The sequence below is a fragment of the Felis catus genome, chromosome B1, assembly GCF_018350175.1.
Source record: "Felis catus isolate Fca126 chromosome B1, F.catus_Fca126_mat1.0, whole genome shotgun sequence".
Taxonomy (NCBI): Eukaryota; Metazoa; Chordata; class Mammalia; order Carnivora; family Felidae; genus Felis; species Felis catus.
In genome coordinates, this window is record NC_058371.1 from 115,102,010 (window position 1) to 115,117,506 (window position 15,497).

The window sequence follows — 15,497 nt, forward strand, 5'->3', positions numbered from 1 at the left end:
AGAGAGATGACATTTTAAATAAACCAAAAATTGCTTTTAAAAAGGGGAGGCTGAGAGGATAAGTAGTAAAAACAGTCAGCTGTGGTAAAAACAGATTATGCTTTCTTGAGAGAACACAACAGAGGATGGAAGCATGCTGTTTTGTCTACATCGGAAAGGTTTTTACATCTTCTGATTTCAGAACCTGGGCTGTTTCTTATGGAAGATTCAAAGGTGAAGGTATGTAAAGGTACATTTGGGGTGCAAGCTAGCATTTTGGCTTATCTAAGGGTTGAGTTCTTGGCAAGCATAGCTGACTTGTTGGTGAGCTGGCTGCAGCAGGCCCTTCCTTGGCCTCAGATTTGACTCCTGTGGCTACCCGTCGGGGCTTTGTCTGGTGAAGACACCACAAGCCTGCTCTTGGGGGGTCCAGGCATGGTTGTGGTTTGCCACTCGTTGGTTTGTAATCTCAGGTTAGGCTTCTTTGGACTTCTCTGGGTTGCATTTAAATGCACAATAAATGATTATTTAACTGGTGCACAGGGAGGTTGGACTAAATGTTCTTTAAAGGGTCTGTTCCAGGTCGTTTTCTAGTTTGTCTTATTTTATTTGAACCTCATATTTAAGTGTAGCATACGTAGGAAGCAGCACACGTTTTACAGATGTATGGTTCAATGAATTTCTCCCATTTGAATAGCTATACGGCCAGCATCCAGACTTTAAAAAACAAAGACTATTAATCTGCACCCTAGATGCTGTCCTTCCTGTCCTTCTGTTCCCTCTCTGTTTTCCCCCAGGTGGTCATTGCTATCCTCACTTCTTACATCGTGGGTCCAATTTGCTTGTGCCAAAGTGTGGATACCCTGGAAGCAGACTCTGAGAGCAAGGTTAGAGTTCAGGAAATTTATTAGGGAGAGCCCTTGGGATCAATGCTCATGGAAGAGGAGAGAGAGGAAGGGAGTGGGGTTGGGTAGAGGGAAAAGTTGAGCTGTGATTCAGTCTTAGCGGAAGCCTGATTTGACCCTATGGAGTCATGGAAAGGCCCTCAGAGATGTTCCATGTTGCAGAAGAAATAGTCACTGACACCCCTGTGTTGACCAGTGATTGGCTGCCCAGGGAAGGGGCATGCCCTTGGCCACTGTTGCTCTTTTCTGCAGAGGCAGTTTCTGAAGAAGGCTGACAGCTGCTGGGTGTGTGTTGGCCCCTCTCCCAGAAGCTAGGGAAGAGTCCTCTTTTCCTGGGGGGACCCAAGTGTTGCATCACAACATCCAGTCCAGCCTTTTTATAACTGAAGTCATGCAGTATATACTTTTTTTGTGTCTGGTTTCTTTCACTTTACATTGTGTTTCTGAAACTCACATCGTGTGTGGTTATTCTTAGTATAGTCACTAAGTACTACCGTACTTGTGTGTGACTGCACCCAATTCTGTTGGTGGGCATTTGGGCAGTCGCCAGTGCTTTGCTATTAAGAATAATGCTGGAAAAATAATTGGGTGTTGTATGGAAACCAATTTGACAATAAATTTCATAAAAAAAAAAAAAAAGAATAATCCTGGAGGTGGCTCAGTTGATTAAGCATCCAACTCTTGATTTTGGCTCAGGTCATGATCTCACAGATTGTGAGTTCGAGCCCTGATGGTGTGGAGCCTGCTTGAGATTCTCTGTCCTCCTCTCTTTCTGCCCCTTCCCCTGGCTCTCTCTCAAAAATAACCAAACATAAAAAAAAAAATAGTGCTAGTAGGAGGATTTTAAGTGCATGTCTTTTCATGGACATTTGTGTTGGTATATTCCTAGGGCTAGCATTGGTGGGTCATAGGGTATGCATTTGTTCAGCTTCAGCACATGCTGTCCATCAGTTTTCCCTTGTGGTTGTACCATTCTACTCTCCCAAGTGAGAAAATAAGTTATGTCCTCACTATTCATGATTATCTCTTCTCTTCCATTTTAGCCAGTTTGTTCCTTTAGCCTATTTAGCCTCACATTTTATAATACTTTACTATTTCTTAGCCAACCTCAAAAATGTTTTCATTGAGCCAGTTTTACTGGAGAGGAAATGGAGAAGTGGGAAATGAGTTGTATTTATATATAATGATTGAGAAATGGAATATAATAATAGCTCATTTTCATTGAGTTTTTACTGTATTTGCCTGGCAACATTTCAGGGATTTTATGTGTAGTAGCTAACTTATTCTTTCTAGTAACACTAAGAGGGTAGGTATGATTATTCTCAGTTTACAGATGAGGAAACTGAGGTAGAGCTGTTAATAAACTTTTCTAGATCACAGAGTAATCTATAGATAGTCTGGGTCCAGGGCCATGTACTATAACTTCCACAAATTTTTTTTTTTAAATTTTGTGGTATATTGTTAAAATATATATTTTTAAATATTTACTTTAAGAAAGAGAGGAAATCCCAAGCAGGTTCCGTGGAGGACTCGAGCTCATGAACCATGAGATTATGACTTGAGCTGAAACCAAGAATCGGATGCTTAACTGACTGAGCCACATAGGCACCCCAAAACATGTTTTGAAATAAGTGGCCACATATGTTTTGAAAAAGAGTTTGGAAATAAATTCTTAAATCATCCTATAAGAGTCCCAAAACAGTGAGGTCAGATGGCCCTGTCTGGTGTTCATTGGAAGAGGAACTTGTACACAGTGGCTTTCAAACTTATTTTTTGTTCATCACAGCCTAGAATTGTGGGTTGTGAGATATTTTTGTCCATCTGTATTCTTGCTCTTTGTATTCTTATGATACCTGCCTCATGGTATTAGTAATATCTGCCTATCTTTTTGTTGTTGTTGTTGTTAGGAGTGGATAGGATAATGTAAATCCTTTAATACATTGCCTGGTTGGTGACAGCACATGATAATATCAACTGTCTTTACTGAAGACAATAACAAACTGCTTTGCTACAAGTTCTCAACACCCCTAGGATTCTGTCCCCACATCATGGGAGCTGCCTATACCTCAGGGCACTTGTCAATCTGTGTGAAGTCCTAGAATTTCAGCTTTGGAGGGGTGACCTCCTCTGGAACAGACTTCATGTCCTTTGGTTTAGAATGTCCTTTGGTGTTTGAGATAATATATAAAGAACATGAAAATAAATAATAAAAAGACAATGAAAATAACCACTTTTTGAGTGCCTGGGTGTGTGTCTGTCACACTGAATAGATTCTTTGCCTACATTGTATAACCTCATCCCCACAACGACTCAATGAGACAGTTTTGTTCTCATTTTACAGATGAGGTTACTGAAGCTCAGAGAGGCCAAGTAGCAATGGTGGTCCATCAGAGAACATCAAGAGTGGGACAGTAAAGTGGTAAAAGCAGATTTTATTCAGGAACTATTGCGATAGGGAAAAGAGTCCCGTATAAAACTGTGCTCACTTCTGAATACTGCTAAAGTGGGGATTGACAGCCAAAGGGCAGAGTGGGTGGTAGTGGGGAAAGGGTGGGGAGGTGGTTGGGAGGGGGCTGGTCAGTGGATAGAAAATTACCAAGAGGAAACATCAGAAGTTATGAGCAAGGGATGATTCCAGTTAAGCAGACGTCGCAGGATTCTTGCTGAAAGTAGGCCACCTGATCCAGTATCACTTGGTTGGGGGGTGCAGGTGAGGAAGAAGAATTTTATCACATGTCGAGGATGGAGAGTTTTGGCTAACCTGACTTGGCAAGAGTTTTGCTAAAGCTGGGTCACATGAGCTGTACATGGAAGGACACTGAGGGCTTAGAGGAGCCTGTCTAGAGTTAGGTCAAAAAGCGAGTCAGATCTTTCACCAGCATGACTGCAGAGTGGTGCTGAAACTGTGGCCTGATTCCATGGCCTGCTGTTCTCTTCTCCAGAGATCCTTGCTGCCCGGAAGTCCCTAAGGGGCCTGTGCTTTGCCAGTGGGTGGGAGGGCAAAGAAGTCAGGTGCCTGCACAGAGGTCTCACGTTTTCTAGAAGAGTATAAAAGCACCTTAAAGTTGGGTCTGCCTTGTAGATCTCTATCTGGAGTATTAGTTATAAGCTAAGGGGTGTGGCTCTTGTCAGGAAGCACTGATCTGGTACCTGAGCAAGGGGCAGTTTTTAACTTCTGAACTCTTAAAGAACAAACTAGAAGTTCTAGTAAACACCTTTGTATTTTAAACCCCTTAAATGTTTTACTGTTTACGACCTGGCAGGGTGTAAACTGTTAGATTGGGTGACTTAAGAAAACTATTTCTTTATCTCAAGTGCACCCCCCACCCCCGCCCCGCCCTTGAGTGTTTGACTTATTTGGCTTATTCACAGCCTTAAGTGAAAAATTTTTCTGTAATTAAAAAAACACTCATTTTTTTGTAGCTTTTCCAGTGACATCAGGAAAAAGTCTGCCAGTAATGCTTATTTGCCAACTAATAATAATAAAAAAATAAAAACAATGACTCTTCCTTTAATCATTTTCTGTAGGTCATTTAGAAGGCATTGGTACCAGATTTGTTTCCCTAGCACAAATGCTTTTTAGAGCAAGGAGCAGCTGTTAAGCCTGTTTGGTTATCAACAGGATGTCCCTGATTTTCCAGTCTGTAAAGATTTAATGGCTTGATTCCTAAATTCCATTTTAGGAATTGGGTGGGTGGGGGAGGCGTGTGGAGCGAGAGTTACTTTTCTAATGCTGAAAAGGTGTTATGTGCGAGCATTTTCATTTTTGTGAGGTATCCATTGACTGTAGGAAATTGTGGTTGTCCTATCTCACAAAATACTAAATCCATTTTTGTGAAGGATAAATAAATGCATGAGAGTGCTGAAAGTCCCATGTATTATGGAATGTGAATGTGTGCAGCTTATAGCTACATCCTTGGTTTAAGACATTTGGATGAGGTTAACCAGTCGAATTTCGGAGGAAACATACAGTTGGAGGTAGCGATTTCTCTTTGCTGTGGAAGGTATCCATGCATGAGTAAATGACTCCTTAATAGAAACTGTTTCTGTGTAAATGAGCAGATGCCCTACGTGGGGGACAGTAGGAGCATATTGCCACCTGGATGCCAGTGTGTTTATTTAATTAGTCGGTGCTTCGCACCAGGATCTGCAGTGTAAGTAGGATGTCTGTTAGGATATACATCTGTTCTCCCTGTAAGCACTTCTAAGAGTTCCAGCAACCTAAAGGGACATTACTTCTTGAGATCTGAGCCTAATTATAGGAGCCATAGACTCCCAAATTTTAATTATAAACTTTGATCCTCTCTGGGGTCTTTGATAATTTTGTCTTCTCATTTATATTATTCATGTTTTTAGAGTAGTGCAACACAGGCTTACAGTCTCTTATCCAGAATCTTTGGGGTCATGTATTACCTAATTCCCCTGGGATATAAAGCACATTAATATTTCTGTAGTGAATGACTCTTCACACCGAGTGGGATCAGTAGAGCCCGTAACTAATTTCATGTCAGTTTTGATCGGGTTTTATGACTAAATTAGTTTTAAAAGCTCGGCGTTTGGGGTTTTTGATTTTTCACAGGGATGTGTTACCTAATTGTAATTTCACAAAATGTACATATATCCTGTTGTATACCTTAAACTCACACAGTGTCATATGTCAATTATATCTTAATAAAGCTGGGAAAAATTGGATTTCAGGTTTTTGGATAAGCAGATGTGGGGTCTGTTGCACAAAAATATTTAGATTCTGTTGATGTATTTTTATTTTGAAAGTAATTTTGAGGGGCATCTGGGTGGTTCAGTTGGTTGGGCATGTGCTTTTGGCTCAGGTCATGATCTCGTGGTTCATGAGTTCAAGTCCCACATTCAGTTTGCTGTTGTCACCGCAGAGCCTGCTTTGGATCTGCTGTCCCCCACCCCCCACCCTCTGCTCCTTCCCCGCTTGTGTGTGCTCTCTCTCCCTCAAAAGTAAATAAACCTAAAAAAATAATAATAATTTTGAGGATCTGTATAGTCTGATATTTTATATATTTTTAACTTATATATAGTTTCTTGATAACTGAAGTTACTAATTTAATTCAGAGACATTAAATTTTATAAGTGTTTTAGGATGCTTTTCATGGTGGAAAATAATCCCTTTTTTCTCCTGATTTTTCTATAGATTCTCTGCTCAGCATCTGTTCTGGTTTCTTACTAAAGCAGCATCATGTTCTAATATTGTCTGTTAGTCTGGTTTTCCGAGGTTTCCTGCAATTATGTAATCTACACTGTTCCTTTCCTAAATACAGTGCTAACTAGAATTTTTTTCTGCTGGCGTTCCATCTTACTGTAGGGCCTGACACGGTATAAGGGCTAAGTAAGAATAGGTATGCATGGATTTGGGGGCTGGAGATGCCCAGGAATAATACTTGATTTCTGAGTTGTTCATTTTGCAGCCTTGGACATGTTACTAAAACTCTCTAAGTTACCAGTGTACTTATTTATAAAACAGGAATAGTAACTGATCAATGTGCTGTATATATAAAATGGGATAATATTTATAAAACACTTTGTGCAGTGACTAGCATATTAGGAAGAGCTCAGTAATTGGTACCTGTTTTGATCTTCTCTGACCCTGGTAAAGGACTTCATGAAATGTTTTCCAGTGCCTTACCACCTTTGGTTCCTTAAAATAATACTTGCTGAGAGAGTGGAGAGGCAGAAGCAAATCAAGCTCTTTGGTCTCTTTTTAAAAGCAAATTTTAAGACCCTGGGCTTGACAGGCAGGAGCAAGAGGGGCAATCTGGGCCACGGTGGATTTACTCCCACCCACCATGGGAGAGTTTCCCCTCCCCAATCTTCCCACTCGGCAAGGCTGGGCTCAACCAGGACAGCATTATTTATAAATAAAATTAGTTTGGTTGCTTACGGTTCTGAACAAATACCTCTCTTACATTTGAGTTGTATTAGTTTGAAGACTCAGCTGAGATTCCTTGTGAAAAAGGGGACCTTTGGAAAAACTTGTAATTTGAATGTCAGATCTCAGTTTCTTGATTTGCAGAAGGAAGGATTTGGATTCCACAGTCAAAACTCCCTTTCAACTCTGAGGATTGTGTGAGAGTAATTCTAAGTTGTGTATAATTACAAGTTGGAGAATGAAACATCTAAGTAGAATTTGTAATTTTTGCATTGTACATCAGAAATGTGACTCTTGTCAGGACTGAATACCATACAGAGTAATAGATATTGGTAGAAGCATTTAGAGTACTAGTTGCGCCATTAAGATAGAAAGCCATTAGAACCAGAATCTAATGATGGGAAGGATGAACCCCCTTTTTCATTTGTCTCTCTAGATTTTCCAGTCACTTGAAGAGTTTAAAATTATGCCTACTGCTGAGAAATCAGGAGGCAAGCCACTATGATTTGGGAATTTCAAGAAAATAGATTAATATTTGAGTGATTAACGTACAAAGAAGAGAGGGGTATTTTAACATGCAATTCATGAGATGAATGAAGGTAGTCTTTTTACCCAACAAAAGCAGATCATGGATTTGACTTTCTAAAGAATTTTTGTGTACTATTAAAATAAGTACGTTTTTGATAGTCTGGAAAAGAAAATTTGCACATTTATGTAAGAAAATCATTTCTGTGCCTAGTGTTCTTTTATAAACCAGTTGAGTATTTGAGTTTTGCTATATGGGATGTTGACTTTGATAAAATTTATTACACTTCTCTAAAAACAAATGTCGGTATAAATATATAAAGAAATAGGTCACTTAAGTTGGCCATATATTGTTCTACTTATTATTCTCAATATTCTTAATAAGAAAAGTTGAACATATATACTTAATCTGCTAGGCTTCTGGGATAGTGGGATTTCTCAACTGGGGCAGGAGAGGATGGTGTAGGTAGGAGTTGTGGTATAAGAGGTGGTAGTTCTAGTTATATATTTTTATAATGTAATTTTATTTTTTTATTATTTTTTATTATTTTTTAAATGTTTATTTTTGAGAGAGAGCAAGAGCGAGCGAGCAGGGGAGGGACAGAGAGAGAGAGAGGGAGACTCAGAATCCAAAGCAGAGCTGTCAGCTCAGAGCCCGATGTGGGGCTCAAACCCACGAGCCATGAGATGATCTGAGCTGAAGCTGGATGCTCAACTGACAGAGCCATTCAGGCACCCCGATAATATAATTTTAAATTTGGAAAGTTTGTTCATTTTTTGTTTCAGAAACTCCTGAAAATAAAATTTACCAAAATCTTTGCCAGGTTTGAGAGTAGGGGGATAGGTGATGGCTGCTATTTTTCTAATGGAGTCAGAGAACAAATGGACTTTATGTTTGTCAAAAGGGATGTCAATTAAAAATGGGTAAGAGAAAAATAAATGGATATGTGACACTTTTCTGGGTAAGATGGACATATTGGGATGAGCAGTATGGGACAAGAGCAATTCTAAGGTATTTACATTATAAATATTGTGTATGGGAGAGAGAGAAGATGGCGGCGTACGAGGACACTGGGCTCACCGCATCCTGCTGATCACTTAGATTCCACCCACATCTGCCTAAATATAAATACTGTGTATGGAGATGTATAATTTGGGTTTGTGTCCATCAGTAATCTTTTGGTTCATTAGTCACACGATATCTTAATAAATCTATGAGGGTGGCAAGGAGCAGGCATTATAGGATTAATATTTGCATAGATAAATGTAATTTGAGTCAATTATAATTTGAATTATGAACTACTTCCCTATTCACACTATTGAACAGCAAAACTTAATTAATTCTGACTTGGATTACAATATAGAAATTAAAGATTTGAATAAACCTTAGCCCCCACAATGTACTTTGGGAGGAAATTCTAAGCAAATATCTATTTTACCTACAGTTATTGATTCTAACTAGTCCATAGTCTGTGTAAAATTTTGATAAGACACTTCCTCAAACCTTATTTGAAAGTGAAGTGAGATAATTGTTGGACCTCAATATTAGGTAGAATTTGAACAGGGGAAGTTTAAAGAATTACTAGACTTCAATAGAAGAGTAATTATAAAAATGTAAAGTGAACTCTGAAGGGTACCCTAGGGTTGAGGGAGATTACAAAAGTAGAGATAAACTTAGAAAAGAAATCCCCCTCCCTAAAGCTGGGCTTCGGACCTCATTGAAAAAGGCATGGTTTAAGGGTGCCTGGGTGGCTCAGTTGGTTGAGTGTCCAACTTGTGGTTTTGGCACAGGTCATGATCTCCCGGTTCGTGGGATTGAGCCCCACGTTGGGATCCACGCTGACAGCACAGAGCCTGCTTGGGATTCTTTATCCCTCTCTCTCTGCCCCCCAGCCCCCATAATTAAGTAAAGAGAAAGCATGGTTTCATCCCACCACGTGGTGGAGAAATTCAGCGGACTGTCTGGACCATAACTGGTTCACAGAAACCAGAAAGCAGGAAACAACCCTCTGATGAACAGGCTAGCTGAGGCTGACAGACCAGTGCTGAGTGAGTCAGGACTTTGGGAGGGAGCCCTCTTGCTGCCAGAGCAGTGCACAGAGTGTGATAGCTGTGTTGAGGTGGATGCAGGAAATAACTTTCTGGGGCATGGGTGAGCACAGGCTGGTGGGTGGGTGAATGGCAGGACTCAGAAAGCTACTGCTGCTGAGAGGCTTGGAATGCACCAGTGTCTGCACTAGGAGGGCAGCAATGAGGTGTTCATTGGGCTCAGGCTAGGGCTTGAGGTCGTTGAAGGCTTGTGTACTTTGGGCTTGCCCATGGGCCCGAGTGCCACCCATATCCTCCATACACAGGCCGCTTGGACAACCCCTTCCTACTACAATGTCTCTGATACCCTCTACTGATAAAACTAAGCATTTCTTCTTTACAGTGAGCATAGTGTTAAGAGTTCAATCTGTTGTCTCAGAACAAGTACTGAAGGGTGAATTTGGAGTTGAGAGACAACTGATTGATAATTGGCACAAAAACCTAGAGTGACATGCCCAAAAACATTAAAAACAAACTTCAGAAGGGGCGCCTGGGTGGCTCAGTTGGTTAAGCATCCGACTCTTAATTTCAGCTTCAGTCATGATCTCACAATTCATGGGATCCAAGTCCTGCATTGGGCTCTGCACTGACAGTGAGACCTGCTGAGGATTCTCTCTCTCCCTCTCTGTCTGTCCCTCCCCAGCTTGTGCACTCTCTTTCACTCTCTCAAAATAAATGAACGTTAAAAAAAAGCCTCAAAAAAATGAGAAGTGCCAGTAAATTACCTGTGGGCTGGAATGAAGCTATTGACACTTTAAAGGAAAACCACACAATTCAGACTCCTTAGAAGAAATCATGTGCTAGTCCAGCTTGCAGTAACAAATTGTTTAAAATATGAAGAAGCAGAAAGGGGTGATCTGTAATTCAGAATAAAACTGTCACTAGAAACATACCTTGAGATGATGCTGATGTAAGAATTAGCAGTTAAGAGCATTAAAACTTCTTAAAGCAAATATGGTCTAACGGATAAGAAATCTCAAAAAAAAAAAAACTATAAAAAAAAAGGATCAGATGGAAATTCAAAGACTGAAGTAGATATGAAATGAAAACATTTGTTGTATGGAGTTAAATGCAGACTAGAGGTGGCAGAATAAAAGGTCAATGAGCTAGAAGTCACTCAAAGTTACCTGAGAAAAGAAAAAGGGAATTAGATGGGGAAAAAAATGAGCAGAGCCTCTGTGACTTGTGGGCAGTATCCAGCCATCTTACAAATGTGTAATTGGAGTTCTGAAAAGAGGAGAGAGAGAAAAAAATGTGGCAGAAAAGATGTGAGGTTTTTTTGTGTTGTTGTTGTTGTTGTTGTTGTTGTTGTTGTTGTGTTTAAAGTAGGCTTCATGCCCACTGCTGGGCTGGACCTCACTCTGAGTTCAAGACCTAGCCGAGATCAAGAGTCCAGATGCTTAACCGACTGAGCCACCTGGGTGCCCGTGGCAGAAAAGGTTTTTGAAAAAATGATTAAAAGTTTTCCAAAATTGATGGAAAACATCAGCCTACAAATTCAAGAAGACTAATAAATCTTAGGATAAATCCAAAGAAAACCACACTTAGGCACAGGCAGTCAACCTGCTGAAAATTAATGATATAAAGAGGAGCCTTAAAAGCAAAGTGATGGGGGCAAGGAGGTCTGACTTCTCAGGAGCGATACGAAGTAGAAACAATGCAGTGACATCTTTAAGAGAAAAACAGAAAGCCTGTTAATCCATAGGATTCTGTATTCAAACAAAAATAAAGATGAAGTAAAGATATTTTCAGGTAAGAGTTGAAGATTTTATTTGGAAAAAGTTTTTCAGAAGTCTTCCAGCGGACTTCCCCAGAGGTTGCATTATATGCTCAGATGCCCACGCTGTATGGCAAGGAAGGGCCTGGCGTTTTCATCTTCTAGAGTGAGGTTTTTGTCATCAAGAAATAGATAAGGGCAAAGAGAAATCACTTATTGTATAGGCAACCAGCACTATTTGCCACATAGGTGTTAAATTACTTTTGTAATCAGGAAAAAAGCCAATCTGTGTTTGGCACACGGATGCAAGTAAAGCAGAAAATAAGTCATTTGCTGTTAGGTTGGCCATTTATGGATCCTTAGAAGGCTCTGTAGGAAACCTGTAGACCTCATCTTATATTCCTTCTTCGGTATGCATTCAGTATTCCAAACATGCTTGCCACTGGGCATAAGAACACAATAATACACTTTGACCTAGGTGTGCTGGAGAGAGACCCAGGCAGCTCTCACTGGGTTTTAGTGACTACCTTCTAGGCAGCATGTCCTCTTTGTCAGAGAGCAAATGAATTTTCTTTAGAAACTGGTTAGGAAGCAATTAAATGCAACTGGGATTGTCATGGACTGTTTCACAGAGTAATAGCAGCAGCGGTGTTTGCGATTGTCCTTTGTTGAGGGTCAGGTGCTATCTTGAGTGCTTTCAAATCTCCCATCAATTTATGTGTTAAACATTATCTTTCCCATTTTTATACTTTTTTTTTTTTAATTTTTTTTTCAACGTTTATTTATTTTTGGGACAGAGAGAGACAGAGCATGAACGGGGGAGGGGCAGAGAGAGAGGGAGACACAGAATCGGAAACAGGCTCCAGGCTCTGAGCCATCAGCCCAGAGCCTGACGCGGGGCTCGAACTCCCGGACCGCGAGATCGTGACCTGGCTGAAGTCGGACGCTTAACCGACTGCGCCACCCAGGTGCCCCTATACTTTTTTTTTTTTTTTTTTTTTTTTTTTTGAGATAGCGTGAATGGGAAAGGGTCAGAGAGAGTGAGGGAGACACAGAATCTGAAGCAGGCTCCAGGCTCTGAGCTGTCAGCACAGGGGCCAGCGCGGGGCTTTCACTCATGAGTGAGATGGTGACCTGAGCCCAAGTCAGACGCTTAACTGAGTCCCCCAGCGACCCTCTCATTTTTATAAATGGAAATTGAGGCTTCTATTAGGAAATCAACTAAGGACATTGCATCGTTAAGAGGCAAAACTATGGTTTAAATCTAGGACAGCCTGATTCTGAAGCCTGTGTTCCTAAACCGGATATAGGATGGCTGTGGGCGGACTTGGATTCTCTTGACTGAAAAATATTGTACCTTTTCAGTGGGTTGTAAATTGATTCACACCAGTCATTCTTGGAAGTGTTACATGTGATTTGCTCATTCCTGGTTGTTATAATGCTAAAAGTATTCTCATAGGGAAACCATTCACTAGAATATAAATTGAAATCATTCAGGTTATTTGCAGGATAGTGTTGACTCTGTCCATGCTTGTTGTATTTACATTTAATTTACTCATTTAATCTCTAGAAGAACTCGAAGAGGCAATTCAATTTTCTGGTTATTTTATAAGACAAAATTAGAACTGGCCACTGCCACCAATATGCTTTGTGATTCAGTAAGGTACTGATTTTTCTGGGTTTGGTTTCCTCTCCTTTTAAAAGGGCAGAGGGGGTTGGATTAAATGATCTGAGCTTCCTTACATATTAAAATTAAGCTATACATTCCTTGTTCATAAACCATTTGGTACCTGAATGATTCAGGTATCTAGACATAAACATTTAATGAGCAAAGTAAGTTCACCTAAATTCAGAGAATGTAGATTGGTCTTTTAATTTAACTCTGTAAGCAGTAGCTAATTTGCATGAGGCTGAAATGATTTTCCATTTAACTGAAGTTGCAAAATGGTTCATTGATGATTTGATTCTGACTGACCCTTTGATAAAAATTCTGAGTCTGAACTAGTCGCATCTACAGTGAAGGGGCAGAGAGGAGTGAGCAGTATTTTCATGAAGGACTGAATCAGGGTGGTTGGAGGAAGAGGTGGTGTCTATGAGGAACACAAGTCTTTTATCGTTGTGTTTTGTCATCTTGTTCGTACAGAACTATTATAGCTTGTTGCAAACTGTAGTAATGCTGAATAGTAGAAGAGATACAGGACCTTGGGGTCCTCTTTATTTAGCTAGCATATGGGGAAAGAGAACTAGAATAGTGCACAGGCAGCTTTTGAATGGTCCTTGTTTGGAAGTGGTACACATCACTCTGGGTCTCTTGGTTGTTTTGTTTTGTTTTGTTTTTTTTTTAAGTTTATATCTTTTGAGGGAGAGGGAGAGAGAATCCCAAGTAAGCTCTGCATTCTCAGCGCAGAGCCCGAGTCTTGAACTCATGAACTGTGAGATCATGACCTGAGCTGAAATCAAGAGCCAGACGCTTAACCGACTGAGCCACCCAGGTACCCTGGCTCTTATTTTTTGGACCAAATCTCTGCCACATGGCCACACTGCAAGATATACTGAGGGTTATATTAAACTATGTGCTCAGGAAGGATAGTATAAGGTACATAGAAATACAGGTAGTTGGGAAAATAAGTGAGTGAAAAAAAATCAAGACAGTTTTTACTATAGGAAAAACAAACAGTTGTACAAGGAGGGGGATGAAATAAAGATGATAATGGGTGACATTTACTGTGTACTTTATACCAGGTACTAGTCTAAGTTTTTACATTTCCCCATATTACTTTTCTTAGAAACTCTGAGATAAATACAGTTGTAATTACCATTTTACAAATGAATTTCACCAACAGTGATGATATCACCATATTTATTGGATAAATGGGGTAGGGAATAAGGACAATGGAGTGAGTCAAGCATCATCACAGTAGGAAATAGAAATAACATAGAAGTAATATAATATCTAAAATTAAATAGATCAGCAGTATACACATGCCATTTAGAAACACAGAGGTAGGGGCTCCTGGCTGGCTTGGAGCATGCAACTCTTGATCTCGGGGTTAGGAGTTCGAGCCCAGTGTTGGGTGTAGAGATTACTTAAAAATGAAACCTTAGAAACACAGAGGTAAATATCAGTAAGCTTAAAAAGCTGGAACTCCTCAGGGTGATCATTTCAGGTACGGGGTCTGGGATTGTCCTTGTGCTATTGCACTTTCTAAACTGTTTCAATAAAAGTATGTCTTGGTATCAAAGTATTGAGAGATCAAAGGACAATGATGTGTGGGTGGTCATCATTTTTATCTTATTTTCAGATACAGCAGAAATGGTTTTGTAAATCATTAAGTAGTGGAGCCTAACACTGAAAGGGAGCCAAGGCCAGATTTCTTTTTTCTTTTCCTTTTTCTTATTTGTTTGTTTGTTTGTTTATGAGAGAGAGTGTGCATGTGTGTGTGCGTGTGCACGTGGGAGACAGGCAGAGGGAGGGGGCAGAAAGAATCCCAAGCAGCCTCCACGCCCAGCATGGAGCCCGACGCAGGTCTTGATCAGTCCACAACTGTGAGATCGTGACCTGAGCCAAAATCAGGAGTCAGACACTCAACCAGCTGAGCCACTCAAGTGCCCAGGAGCTGAGAACAGATTTCTAGACTGGGTTTCCTCTGCACTTTCTTGATAAGTCACTTAACCTTTGGGCGCTCATTTCTTCAAATGTTAGTGAGAATGATGATCTCTTACATGGCTAAAATGGTTTTTAAAATTACTTTAGCTTCTAAAGCTCCATGTTTCTGGGTGTTAAACTAATTTTGTTTTTAAACAAGCACTACTGTGAATGCATCAGAGCTTCAGAGCTGGTTTTGGATGCAGCATGGCTGTGTGGTCACAACCAGCCCTTGCTATTATTCTTACCTAGCATCTTCGGTAGTAGTCACTTGGCTGTAGGGTTTCTCAGTACCAGTTTATGTAAGTATTCATATAATTGAAATCCAACAGCTTTTTAAAAACCTATTCAAGTGTAACAAAGAAGAGTGTGTACCTTACAAGCTCTGAATTTGGAATATACAGCTCAGTGACTATAGTTGATAATACTGTACTGTATATATGAAATTTGATGAGAGTATATCTTGTTTTCATCACACAAACACTCCGAGGTGATAGATGTGTCCATTAACTTGGTTGTGGTCAGTATTTGGCAGTATATATGTATATCAAATCATGTTGAATGCTTTAAATGTATACCATTTTATTTGTCAATTATACTCAGTAAAACTGGGAAAAAAAATTATCATTATCCCAGAAGCCCCTTCCAGTTTCTTCCCTCGAAGGGTCAACCACTACCCTGACTTGCAATAGATTAGGTTTTAAACTATATATAAATGGTAGGTAGTGGTTTTTAAAATCG

General features: G+C 40.1%; 1 protein-coding gene across 2 annotated transcripts in view; it reads left to right on the forward strand.

Annotated features, from left to right (window-relative positions):
• The window catches only part of PAPSS1 (3'-phosphoadenosine 5'-phosphosulfate synthase 1), a 103,923-nt gene that overhangs the window by 72,588 nt on the left and 15,838 nt on the right, over positions 1 to 15,497 (forward strand). The gene's annotated exons all lie outside the window — the stretch shown is intronic.